The sequence below is a fragment of the Oncorhynchus kisutch genome, unplaced genomic scaffold (assembly GCF_002021735.2).
Source record: "Oncorhynchus kisutch isolate 150728-3 unplaced genomic scaffold, Okis_V2 scaffold756, whole genome shotgun sequence".
In the NCBI taxonomy this organism is placed as follows: domain Eukaryota; kingdom Metazoa; phylum Chordata; class Actinopteri; order Salmoniformes; family Salmonidae; genus Oncorhynchus; species Oncorhynchus kisutch.
Genome location: NW_022262701.1, coordinates 765 through 13951, shown reverse-complemented (window position 1 = coordinate 13951; position 13187 = coordinate 765). Strand labels below are relative to the sequence as shown.

The following is a 13187-nucleotide window of genomic DNA, read 5'->3' as shown; positions in this document are numbered from 1 at the left end:
AAATTCAACATCTACTCACAGACTCCAACCTTGACTTTCTCTGCCTCTCAGAGACATGGCTCCATAAACACTCTCCATATGCTGCTTTTATTGTGCCTGGCTACAATGTTTTCAGGAGAGACAGGATTGAAGGAAGAGGAGGGGGTGTGATGATTTACATTAAAGAACGTATCCGATGTAAACAAATTGAGTGGTCATGTGATAATGAACTAGAATGTATCGGCCTGAACGTTACACTGTCTCCCCAAATGTCTTTTACCCTCATTGGAATGTATAGGCCACCTTCCACCAAAAGTGTGTTTTTTGATCAGTTTAATACCATGCTTAGGGAATGTGATTTTGGGAAAGAGGTCATCTTAATGGGAGATTTTAACATTAATTATGAAGACAAGTGTTGTAGGAAAACCCTCAAACGGATCACTAATACCTTTGACCTTACACAGCTAGTTAAAGGGCCGACCAGGGTGACTTGTTGCTCTAAAACACAGATTGATTTGGTGTTCAGTAATAAACCAGAGAGAGTGACTAAATCATTCAATATGGTTACTGGGCTGTCTGATCATAATCTGACACTTATAGCCAGAAAGCTGTCTAAGAGCAGGTTTAACCTCTCTACTGTTAGAAAGCCGGATCAACTCAGAATACCTAAGAGTGAATTAAACTATTTTGAAAAAGCAATTAAGGGAATAAACTGGAATGATCTCTTGTCCTATACAGACGTGGAAGCTGATAGTCAGGTTTTTCTATCCACAATCCAGACTACAATAAATGGCTTCCTAAAGAAAATCAAATCCAAACCTGGCCAAAAGAGCACTCTTCCTTGGCTAAATGGAGAAATCTGGAAATTGATGAAAGAACGAGATTATGCTCTAAAGATAGCCCTAAAATCTAAATTAGAGCATGACAAACGTAGGTTTACCATGTTGAGAAATAAGGTGATGAAAGAAATCAGACAGGCCAAGGCAAACTTTTTTATTAACATAATTGGTGAAGCAAAGGGAAATTCTAAATTGATATGGGAGAATCTAAAAAAGTTAACAGGGAAAGACAATAGTAACACTGCAAAAAGACTAGAAATCATGGTGAATAACAATCTAACACAGGATGCAGTCGAAATAGCAATAGCCTTCAATTCCTACTTTATTGACTCTGTCAGGGTACTGACACAGAACCCCTCCACTGGTTTCTTGGGCTCAGTGCTAGTGAACGACACTCAACCTGTCTTCATCATAAGGGAGGTTTCTGAGTCAAAGGTGAACAAGGTGATTAGCTCACTAAAGAACTCTAAAGCCAAAGATGTGTTTGGGATGGACTCTACCTTTCTTAAAAACTACAAAGAGTCACTCATTGGCCCCATTACTAAGGTCACCAACACATCTATCGGTCTCGGTGTGTTTCCAAGGGTATGGAAGTCGGCCATAATAACGGCCATCTTTAAATCAGGCGACCCTGCTAACGTGAGTAACTACAGGCCCATTAGTATATTACATGTGGTGTCAAAGGTTGTTGAAAAGTGTGTAGCAGAACAACTGATTGCCCACCTCAACAACAGCCCCTTCACATTACACTCCATGCAGTTTGGCTTCAGAGCGAAACACTCCACAGAAACGGCCAACTGCTTTCTTCTGGAAAATGTGAAGTCCAAGATGGACAAAGGGTGTGCTGTTGGGGCTGTGTTTCTGGAGGAAAGGCTTTTGATACTGTTAACCATGAGATTCTCATCACAAAATTGTCCAAGTTCAACTTTTCCCCTGATGCCTTGAGATGGATGAAATCATACCTTGAAGGCAGAACTCAGTGTGTCAGAGTGAGCAATGAGCTGTCGCCCACTCGTAGCTATGATGTGGGCGTGCCCCAAGGGTCAATACTGGGGCCCCTCCTGTTCAGCCTGTACATTAATGATCTGCCTTCTGTCTGTACTGGGTCTGAAGTTCAAATGTATGCAGATGATACAGTGATATATGTGCATGCAAAGAGCAAACAACAAGCTGCACAAGAACTCACTACTGTAATGGTCCAGGTTACAAAGTGGCTCAGTGACTCGTGTATGCATCTCAATGTGAAAAAAACTGTTTGCATGTTCTTCACAAAGAGGGCAACAGATGCTACTGAGCCAGATGTCTATGTGTCAGGGGAGAAGCTCCAGGTGGTATCTGATTTGAAGTACCTTGGCATCATACTTGATTCCAACCTCTCTTTTAAAAAGCATGTGAAAAAGGTAATTCAAATAACCAAATTCAACCTAGCTAATTTCCGATTTATACGAAATTGTTTGACTACAGAGGTAGCAAAACTGTACTTCAAATCTATGATACTCCCCCACTTAACATACTGCTTGACTAGTTGGGCCCAAGCTTGCTGTACAACATTAAAACCTATTCAGTCTGTCTACAAACAGGCTCTCAAAGTGCTTGATAGGAAGCCCAATAGCCATCATCATTGTCACATCCTTAGAAAGCATGAGCTCTTGAGTTGGGAAAATCTTGTGCAATACACAGACGCATGTCTTGTATTCAAGATCCTTAATGGCCTGGCTCCCCCTCCACTCAATATTTTTGTTAAACAGAAAACCCAGACATATGGCAGCAGATCCACAAGGTCTGCCATGAGAGGTGACTGTATAGTTCCCCTAAGGAAAAGCACCTTTATTAAATCTGCATTCTCTGTGAGAGCTTCCCATGTCTGGAATACACTGCCATCAGACACACAACTGCACCACATATCACACTTTCACAAAATGCTTGAAGACATGGCTAAAGGTCAATCAGATTTGTGAACATGGTCCCTAGCTGTGTGTTGCCGCTCTCCATGTTGTCTGTAGCTTGTGAGGTGTGGAAACACTTTGTTGCTTTTATGAATATTGACTTGCTGCTTTTTGTTCTATGCTGCTCTGTCTGTATGCTACGTCTTGCTTGTCCTATGTTGCTCTGTCTGTATGCTATGTCTTGCTTGTCCTATATTGCTATGTCTTGCTTGTTCTATGTTGCTATTGTCTATATTGTAATTGTTTTTAATAACCTGCCCAGGGACTGCGGTTGAAAATTAGCCGGCTGGCTAAAACCGGCACTTTTACTGAAACGTTGATTAATGTGCACTGTCCCTGTAAAAATAAACTCAAACTCAACTCAAGCCTTTGGCTCGTCACAATCCTTGGCCTCGTGCTCTCCCGATCCACAGAAACGACACTTCATGGTGTTGCACGAGGCCAGGATATGGCCGTAGGCCATACAACGCCTGCAGAACGGGGGCTGACGTGCATAATACAACGTCCCCCTGTCAGCCCCCAGGGAGAACATCGCCGGAGGATGGAGGTAGCCATCCACACTCTTCGGGGACTCCCTGAGTAACACCTGGAAACCTCTCTTCCCGTTCCAGAAACCCAGGGAGTCCCTGAGGTACCTCGCTGAGGAGACATTGTCCATGTATCTCCCCAGAAAGGCCCTCACTTCCTCATCCTTCACATGCGGATTGTACATGTTTACGGTGACCACCCTGAAGTTGTTCCTTGCCAGGCTGGTCACCGCGTAATGGCACAGGGGTCCTTCTTCTTTCTCCGCCCTCACCTTCTTCATTATTCCGTCATGTCTCTCCTCCGTGTATAACGTCACGTCAAAAGCCTTCTCTAATGGGTTCCCCTGCAGACAGAGAACATCCTTGAACTGCAGTTTTAGGTAGCCCATCACGATATTCCTCCCGAAAGTCTCTCTCCCCCATGGCTCCTTCTCCTTTTCAATCCATGAAAATCTCACCGTGTTAGCCAACCCGATGGTAGGTACTGCCCGTTCTTTTTTCTGTTGCTCCATTCTTCCAAAAAAAGCTCTCTTTAGACAGAAGCTGAAAAATAAAGGACAATAGGTTCAAAAAAACCGCTAAATCCTTTTTAAAAACCCTCCCTCCTATCCTACCTTCGACCTTTTGGCTCAGCGAGCTCTGGGGCACCTCGGTACCAAGCTTGATCTGAGCCAAAAGGCCGAGAAGCGATAACCCACAAATGGAACCCTGCAACCGCCGGGCCCCCGGGGGTCTCGACAGACCTCAGCGGGTGGGTTGGCAAGAGCCGGCTCCTCCAAATCCCACCCACCCACCGTTTCCCCGGCTACAGACAGACAGACAGGCAGGCAGGTGTTTTTTGTAAAAAGTCGCTAATCAAATCAAATCAAATGTATTTATATAGCCTTCGTACATCAGCTGATATCTCAAAGTGCTGTACAGAAACCCAGCCTAAAACCCCAAACAGCAAGCAATGCAGGTGTAGAAGCACGGTGGCTAGGAAAAACTCCCTAGAAAGGCCAATACTTAGGAAGAAACCTAGAGAGGAACCAGGCTATGTGGGGTGGCCAGTCCTCTTCTGGCTGTGCCGGGTGGAGATTATAACAGAACATGGCCAAGATGTTCAAATGTTCATAAATGACCAGCATGGTCGAAAAATAATAAGGCAGAACAGTTGAAACTGGAGCAGCAGCACAGTCAGGTGGAAGTTGAAACTGGAGCAGCAGCATGGCCAGGTGGACTGGGGACAGCAAGGAGTCATCATGTCAGGTAGCGTCTTTAAGTCACTATCCTGGCACATCTGTCAATTTCTCTTGAAACAAGATACCGGGCTCTGCAAGAAGCAAAGCCACTCCAAACATACGTTGAACTCGTAAGTGTTCCTCTCCACAGAAGTCTTTAGTAAAAGGCGAAAGGCTTGTGCGTAATGAAGAGAAACCAGAGTCATATGGAAGTCAGAGGTCGGGGGCCCGAGACACACTCTGTGCACTGTAGGCCGGGTTCCCGCGGGTGCTCCCGGAACCCACTCTTCCAAGTTTGAGGGCTGTGGATGAAAAGAAGGTCACAGACACAGAGAGAGAGAGAGAGAGACACAGACAGAGAGACAGAGACACACACAATGACACACACACACACACAATCCTGGCCCAATTTTTATTTTTATTTTTATTTTTAAAGTAAAATGGCGGGAAACGGGGGACCCCATTGAAAGGCGCTTCGCCCTATGGGGGACGTATCAGATATTAAACATATATTTAATGCCATTCATTAATACAACTCAAAATCATACTTTTCTTTCAAACTCAAATAATGGCATTTTTAATTAACAAAAACCCACAAACCAAACCAAAAAACTCAGGGGAGCATCGTCCCTCCCCTTCATACCTAACCAATACCTAACCCTTGCCCTTTCTCTCCTACCCTGATCTAACCCTTTACAACCCTCAATCTAACACTCCCAACCCCCTTTCCACCTCTCCCGTGCCGCATGCTGCCCCCACTTCCTCTCCTCCCGCTTCATCCTCCCCCTTAGATCTCCTTCCACCCTCCTCACTATCCCTTCCACCCCCCAATCTCTCCCTGTCTTTACCAATTCCTGCCTGGCTTCCCACAGCCCCCGTTTAAAGAGGCTCATGAGAAGCCAGAGCAGAAACCTATCCCTATCTGTTCCCCTCGCTCTCCCTACATCTCTTTCTAACCTAGCCCACGTCACAACTAAATCGCTTCTGACCAAACCTATCAACACCCGTGCCCTAGCCCATACCACTCCGGCAAAGGCACAGTCCCAAAAGACATGGCGCACGGTCTCCTCCCTGCCACAAGCAGATCTTGGGCAGGTGGGGGATCGCGCCAAGCTATGCCGGTACATGATGGAACGTACCGGCAAGCACTTATGGAGGCTCAACCAATTCAGGTCTTTGAGCCTGTTGTCCAGGCCCCGCGCCTGCACTCCCTCCCATATCCTATATACTTCTCCCCAAATCCTAATCTACCTAATACCCTGAATAGAAAGGATCTATTCACGCGATCAAAGGCTTTCGCCTGATCAAGCGCTGCTACCATTAAAGGCAGACCTCTATCTTCAACCCAGGCGATGGAGTCCCTTATCAACTGAAGGTTCCATCTAATTGAGCGTCCCTCTACCCCGCACGTCTGATCCTCATGGACGACGTAGGGAAGGGCTGTGCGCAACCGGTCTGCTAAGACCTTTGCAAGCAACTTGTAGTCTACACACAGCATGGTCAATGGCCGCCAGTTGCCAAGGTCTGTTGCGTCCCCCTTCTTGTACAGAAGTGACAGCACACCAACAGCCATTGATCCCCCTGGGACCCTTGTCTCAAGGATGGCCTTCAAGACTTCGAGTACCACCGGTCCAAGTATACCCCAAAACTTGAGGTAAAACTCGGCCGGTAGACCATCCATCCCAGGCACCTTCCCTTTACCCATCCTCCTGAGGGCGCTCTCAACCTCTTCAAGGGAGATCTGAGCCTCCATCGCATCTCTAACGTCCTCCGGCAACCGCCGGGACAAGTGTTCTAAAAACTCATTTCCCTGCTCTACATCTATTACCCTTTCCTTAAATAAACCTCGGAAATGCTCAGTTGTCACCCTGACCATCTCCTCTGGTTTACTTACTATACTACCATCTTCTTCTCTAACTCCATGCATTAACTTCCTACTCTGCCTGGCCCTAACCGACTTAAAGAACATAGCGGAACAAGTCTCATTATGTTCTAGAAAGCCACTATGCGCACGCTCCAGGAAAGCTCGAGCCTTCTGCTCCTGCAGCTCCCTGAGCTGCGCCTTTAGGGCTGCGAATCTCTCCCTGTCAATCGACCCGCCGAGGTTGCCTGCCTCGTACTCAAGTTCAATTAACCTTTGGATACGATCCCCCTCCCTCCTTTCCTCCCTCTTTTTCCTTTTACAATATCCTATTATAAAAGCCCTAATCCTCACCTTAACTAAATCCCACCACTCTAACACCCCCTCGCACATGGGCCTTCAAAAGAAACAAAAAAATGCGTCAACGAAAGCCTCCTCCTCCAATATATCCCGGTCTAACTTCCAGTACCCCCTACCGAAGAGGCAGACTGGCGACACCACCTGCAGGAACACCCCATCGTGATCCTAGAAGAAATCAGGCAACAGCCGCCCATACAACTGACCCAAAGACCTGGCTACAAAAATATAGTCGAGCCTCCGCGCAACCCCCCTGGAGTTGCGCCATGTAGGACCGACCATTACCGGAGTAGCGTGCAGGCCACCATCAACCAGACCATGGTAAGCCATTAGCCCAGTGATGGCGCCTGCACTACTATCACCACCTACCCCTAAATCTATATTAAAATCCCCTCCTATCACCAAGTGCCTGTTTGTAACACACAGGGGCGCCAGACAGTCCACCATCTCCCTCCTGTCTGCCGCCACCTGTGGTCCATACACCCCAATTAACCTATATCTAACTTCTCTATACTTCACATCTATCCCCAATACTCTACCCTGCATTACAACAAATGTGCTCTCTACCTTAACCTCTCTATTCCCACACAAAATCGCTACTCCTGTTGAGTGCACCCCTCCTATGCCCCAAAAGGATTCCCCCTTATCCCACTCCCTCCTAAATCTAGCCACATCCCCACCATCCCTCAGGTGAACCTCCCTGTAAAAAACAAAAATCAAACCCCACACCCTCTAAAAACCTAAATACCGCCCTCCTTTTAATACAATCCCTCAACCCCCTTACATTTAAACTAAACAATTTAACAGAAAAATTCATTTAATAATTAACAACAATAACCCTCAACAAATAAACCCAAACCAAACAAAAACAGGAGACTCACCCGATGCTCCCCTGGTCGATCACCTGCGGGGACGTCCTCTCCTCACCTGACGTCCCCCCGTCCTCCTCCATCCCTCCAACCCAGGATGCAGGCAGTGTGTTGGGCCTCCGCATCCTGGGTTCCACGCCAACACCCTCCCTTCCCCCCTCCCCGTATACCTCCAGGCTGGGAGTAGGAGACCCCAACTCCCCAGACAGGAGTTGAGACCCCCCCCCCCGACAAACCACCCAGAGCCACATCCCGGGAAACACCCTCCCCCACCTGATTAGGAGCCTCTGAAAAAAGAGAGGCCAAGGAAACCCTGCCCTCCCCCATCACCCTCTTTACCGCTCCCTCCCCCCCTCCCCCCTCCTCACCCCCCTCCCTCTCACTGCCTGTCAAGCTCACCCTCCTCTTCCCCTTCTTCTTCCTCGGCGTTGGAGGTAACGGGGGTAACGGAGAAATACATACCCCCTTAACTCCTCCACCATCTCCAACATTTCTTCCCCGAGGAAATTTGACATGCTATCCCCCCAATCCCTCCCCCCCTTTCCCACCCCCTCCCCCCCATCCACAGTCCCCGCCACCGGCACGTCCTCCACTATTGCTCTCTCTCGCTCCTCCACTCTCTTTCTTTCTTCATCCTTTTCTTCAGCTCCAGTGTCTATCCCCTTTCCTCCTGCTGCCTCTCCTTGCTTCCCCTCTGGGCCCATGCCCTGGTCCGGAGACGTCCTTCCTGTTCCTCCTCTTCTTCCTCCATCGCCCGCTCCTGCTCCCCCCCAGCTGCAGACGCGTATGACCTGTGACGAACCGGGCACTCCCGCCACAGGTGTGCTGACGAGCCACACCCGTGGCACGCCTTTGGTTCGTCACACTCCTTCGCCTCGTGCTCAGCAGATCCACAAATTCTGCACTTCTTCGTGCTGCACGAGGCGAGGATATGACCATAGGCCATACAGCGCCTGCAGAACGGGGGCTGACGTGCATAGTAACAACGTCCCCTTGTCAGCCCCCAGGGAGAACATTGCGGGAGGATGGAGGTATCCATCCCGTCCCTTTGGGTCCTCCCTGAGCAATGCCTGGAACCCTCTCCTCCCGTTCCAGAAGCCCAGGGAGTCCCTTTGGAGCCTTCCTGAGGATACCTTGTCCATATACCTCCCCAGAAAGGCCCTCACATCTTCTTCTGTCACATGAGGATTGTACATATTTACAGTGACCAGCCTAAAACTGTTTTTTCCTAGGCTGGTCACTTCATAATTGCACATCGGCTTAGTTTTCCCCGTCTCTCTCGCCATCTTCAGAACCTTATCGTGCTTCTCTTCCGTATGAAATGTTACATCAAACGAAACCTCACTCGGGTTCCCCTGAAGACACAAAACGTCTTTGACCTCCAACTTGAGAATCCCGATTAAAATGGTTCTGGCAAAGGTTTCCCTCCCAAACGGAAATGCTCAGTTGTCACCCTGACCATCTCCTCTGGTTTACTTACTATACTACCATCTTCTTCTCTAACTCCATGCATTAACTTCCTACTCTGCCTGGCCCTAACCGACTTAAAGAACATAGCGGAACAAGTCTCGTTATGTTCTAAAAAGCCACTATGCGCACGCTCCAGGAAAGCTCGAGCCTTCCGCTCCTGCAGCTCCCTGAGTTGCGCCTTCAGGGCAGTGGATCTCTCCCAGTCGACCGACCCGCCGAGGTTGCCTGCCTCATACTCGAGCAACCTTTGGATATGATCCACCTCCCTCCTTTCCTCCCTTTTTCTCCTCTTACAATATCCTATAATAAAGACCCTAATCCTTACCTTGACTAAGTCCCACCACTCTAACACCCCCCTCGCACATGGACCGGAGGCCTTCAAGCCCCCGAAACACACCAATAAAGGCATTAACGAAAGCTTGCTCATCCAGCACTTCCCGATCTAATTTCCAGTCCCCCCTCCCGAAGAGGCAGACTGGAGAACTCACCTGCAGGAGCACCCCCGTCGTGATCTGAAAAGAAGACAGGCAACAGCCGACCAGACAACTGACCCAAAGACCTGGATAGAAAAATGTAGTCGAGCCTCCGCGCAACCCCCCTGGAGTTGCGCCATGTAGGACCGACCATTGCCGGAGTAGTGTGCAGGCCGCCATCAACCAGACCATGGCAAGCCAATAGCCCGGTGATGGCGCCTGCACTGCTATACCCCCTATCCCTAAATCTATATTAAAATCTCCCCCTATCACCAACTGCCTATTTGTGGCACACAGGGGCGTCAGACAGTCCACCATCTCCCTTCTGTCTGCCGCCACCTGTGGCCCGTACACCCCAACTAATCTATACCTGCAATCCCTTAATGTGACATCCACCCCTAAAACCCTCCCTTGCATAACGACAAAAGAATCCTCAACCTTAACATCCCTATGCCCACACAAAATCCCTACCCCCAAAGAGTGAACCCCCCTATACCCCAAACTGATTCCCCCTTATCCCACTCCCTCTTAAACCTCACAACATCCCCTCTATCCCTTAGGTGAAGCTAATGTAAAAAACAAAAATCAAACCCCACACCCTCTAAATAACTAAAAACCGCCCTTCATTTAACCCTATCCCTCAACCCCCTTACATTTACACTAACAAAAGTGATTGTATCCATAAGGGAACAAAAATACTATTATCCTAAATCCCCAAAAACAAAACAGGAGGCTCACCCGATGCTCCCCTGCTCCATCTCATCCGACAGGGATGCAAAGATGCTCCCCTCGTTTGACGAATACAGGTCCTCTTCAGGAAAGGCCCCCTGTTCGCCACCCACTAGGCTCACCCTGTTTCCCCCTGCCCCCATGTCATCTGCCCATGATGCCGGGATTGGGTTTGGGACACAGGCTTCCGGGTTCCCGGAAACCTCCTGCAGCCCCTCTTCCCCTAGGGGCATAGACAGAGTTGCTATCGAACTGTTAATATCCTCTAGGGGCTGAGATGAGTCATGCAAGTCCAATGGGGGACTCTTCAGTGCCACTGCCTTGTTTCCCCATTGCTCGCTTGCCCGCCCCCTCCCCCAAATTCCCCTCCACCCTTCACCTCATTCTTCCGCTTCACCCTTCTCTTCTTTCCTTCATAAGGGTCCATAAGGGTCCATCTCCAGCTCTATGATTGCCCCCTCGCCCGACATCTCCTCTCTATCCTGCCTGGGTGGGAGCAACATAATGGAGGTGGAGGCCTCTTCCCCTGCCCTTGATCCCAATACCGGTAGATTCTCCACCATTTCTACTAGGGCCCCTAGCCCCTCCACCTCATCCAGTGAGGACCCCAGCTCCTCCGTTGCTGCCCCCAACCTCCTCCACCTCTGGCTGCTGGATAACAGGCCCCTTCCTCCCGTCTGCTGGAGGCCCTGACGCCAATTCCTTCCTGATGTTGGTAATTGGAGGACGTGTTGGTGGGGAAGGTCTGTCCTGCTCTTCCATCTCTGGGCACTCCTCCCTAGACCCAGGGTCCTTCCTCCCTGCCGCCCGCCTCGGCATATGACTGCCCGACGGGACGGGCAATCCCGGAACAGGTGCAGCCTACTACCACACCCGTGGGCCACTCCTTCGGCTCCCTACAGTCCTTTGCCTCATGCTCCCGCCGATTTGCAAATCGGCATTTCCCCACACTGCAGGCAGCCGTGACGTGCCCATACTCCCTACATTTCTTACAAAACGGGGGTTGACGGGTGTAAGAACAGCATCCCCCTGTCTGAGCCCAGTGAAAAGACTGCCGGGGGATGGAGGAAGCCGTCGAAACCTTCCTTATCTGGCCTCAGCAATACCTGGAACTGGCCGCGGCCATTCCAGAACCCAAACGAGTCCTTCATGTACTTGCCCCCGACGTACAATCACAATACCCGCCCAGGAACGCTCTTATTGCAATGTCCGCCACATGCGGATTGTACATATGTACATTGATCGTCCGAAGTTTGTCTTTGCCAGGCACGTTATGTCAAAGGATGACATAGGCCTCTCCCCAGCCGCCGCCGCTTTTGCTCTATCCATCACCACATCACACATACCTTCTGTGTGAAGAGTCACGTCGTATGCCTCCTCCATAGCATTTCCCTGCAGACACATCTCTTCGGACACTCTTAGCTTCAGGGCTCCCATCAGCACGGCCTCTCAAACGAATCCCTGGCATTCTCGTTTCCTCTTCCTTCTTCCAAGCAAACCTGATCGTATTTTCAGTCCGGTCCTGGGGACCGACCCGGCGCTGTTATTGGCCATCTCCTCACGGAAAATGGCGGTAAATCCAAGTTCCCGCCGCAACAATTAGAAATGGATTTATCTTTTCCTCCCTCCGGCCTTCGACCTCCTGGCTCAGCGGCTTTGGGACACCTCGGTGACAAGCTTGATCTGAGCCAAAAGGCCGAGAAGCGATAAGCCACAAATGGAACCCTGCAACCGCCGGGCCCCCCGGGGGTCTCGACAGACCTCAGCGGGTGGGTTGGCAAGAGCCGGCTCCTCCAATCCCACCCACCCACCATTTCCCCCGGCTATTGACAGGCAGGCAGGTGTTTTTTGTAAAAAGTCGCTAAATGCGTCTTTAAGTCACTATCCTGGCTCATCTATGTCAATTTCTCTTGAAACAAGATACAGGGCTCTGCAAGAAGCAAGCCACTCCAAAAATACGTTGAGCTCGTAAGTGTTCCTCCTCCACGGAAGTCTTTAGTAAAAGGCGAAGGCTTGTGCGTAATGAAGAGAAACCAGAGTCATATGGAAGTCAGAGGTCGGGGGCCCGAGACACACTCTGTGCACTGTAGGCCGGGTTCCCGCGGGTGCTCCCGGAACCCACTCAAGTTTTCGAGGGCCTGTGGATAAAAAGAAAGGTCACAGACACAGAGGCACAGCGACAGAGAGAGACAGAGACAGAGAGACACACACACACACACACCACTATCCTGGCCCAATTTTTTTATTTAATTTTATAAAGTAAATGGCAGGAAACGGGGGACCCCATTGAAGGGCGCTTCGCCCCTTTTTTCAGTTTGAATGTTTCTTTCCTTTTTCTTCTGCTAGCTAGCTAAGCTAAGCTAAGCTAAGCTAAGCTAGCTTTTACATAGCTTTGTGAATGAGTATTTTTCCTGACAACGGGAGAAAGTGTTGTCACCGTTCCCGGAGGTACTGCAATACCGGGTCGATGCGTGGAGCGGACGGAGCAAGCCCCATTTCCGACTCCCTGTTCGAAAAATCCATTTAATATGTAGTCCCCCGATGGGGACGTATCAGATATTAAACTGATAAGAACAGATTTATTTTTATTTTTATTTCATTTATTTTTTAAACCAAACCATTCATTTTAAACACTTCACATTTTCCAAATACTGGACATTTTCAATACATGGACAAAACCAACACAATCAGATAGAAAATACACTTTGGCCAGACAAAAGGCCTCTTATTCATAAAGGTACTTCCAGCGCTCCTTAGAGGCATGGAAGCCGTATTTGTCCACATCAAATTCAAACCTTTTCCTTAGATCAGCTCTAACCCTACTGACCACTCCACCCACTCCCCAATCCACATTGGATTTAACCAAAACCACCCTTGAATCCCACAGAGCCGTCTTCCCCAAGGAAATCAGGAGTCA

At 49.3% G+C, this 13187-nt stretch overlaps 3 non-coding genes across 3 annotated transcripts; all 3 read right to left on the bottom strand.

Moving 5' to 3' along the window:
• Window positions 1-4599: 4599 nt before the first annotated feature.
• On the bottom strand, window positions 4600-4716 carry LOC116361864 (U5 spliceosomal RNA). The gene has a single exon (XR_004207662.1). It is a non-coding gene; the product is annotated as a U5 spliceosomal RNA (small nuclear RNA).
• Window positions 4717-12195: 7479 nt separating this feature from the next.
• Window positions 12196-12312, bottom strand: LOC116361866 (U5 spliceosomal RNA). Its single transcript, XR_004207664.1, has one exon. It is a non-coding gene; the product is annotated as a U5 spliceosomal RNA (small nuclear RNA).
• Window positions 12313-12696: 384 nt separating this feature from the next.
• LOC116361868 (U2 spliceosomal RNA) lies at window positions 12697-12891 on the bottom strand. The gene has a single exon (XR_004207665.1). It is a non-coding gene; the product is annotated as a U2 spliceosomal RNA (small nuclear RNA).
• Between the last annotated feature and the right edge of the window lie 296 nt (window positions 12892-13187).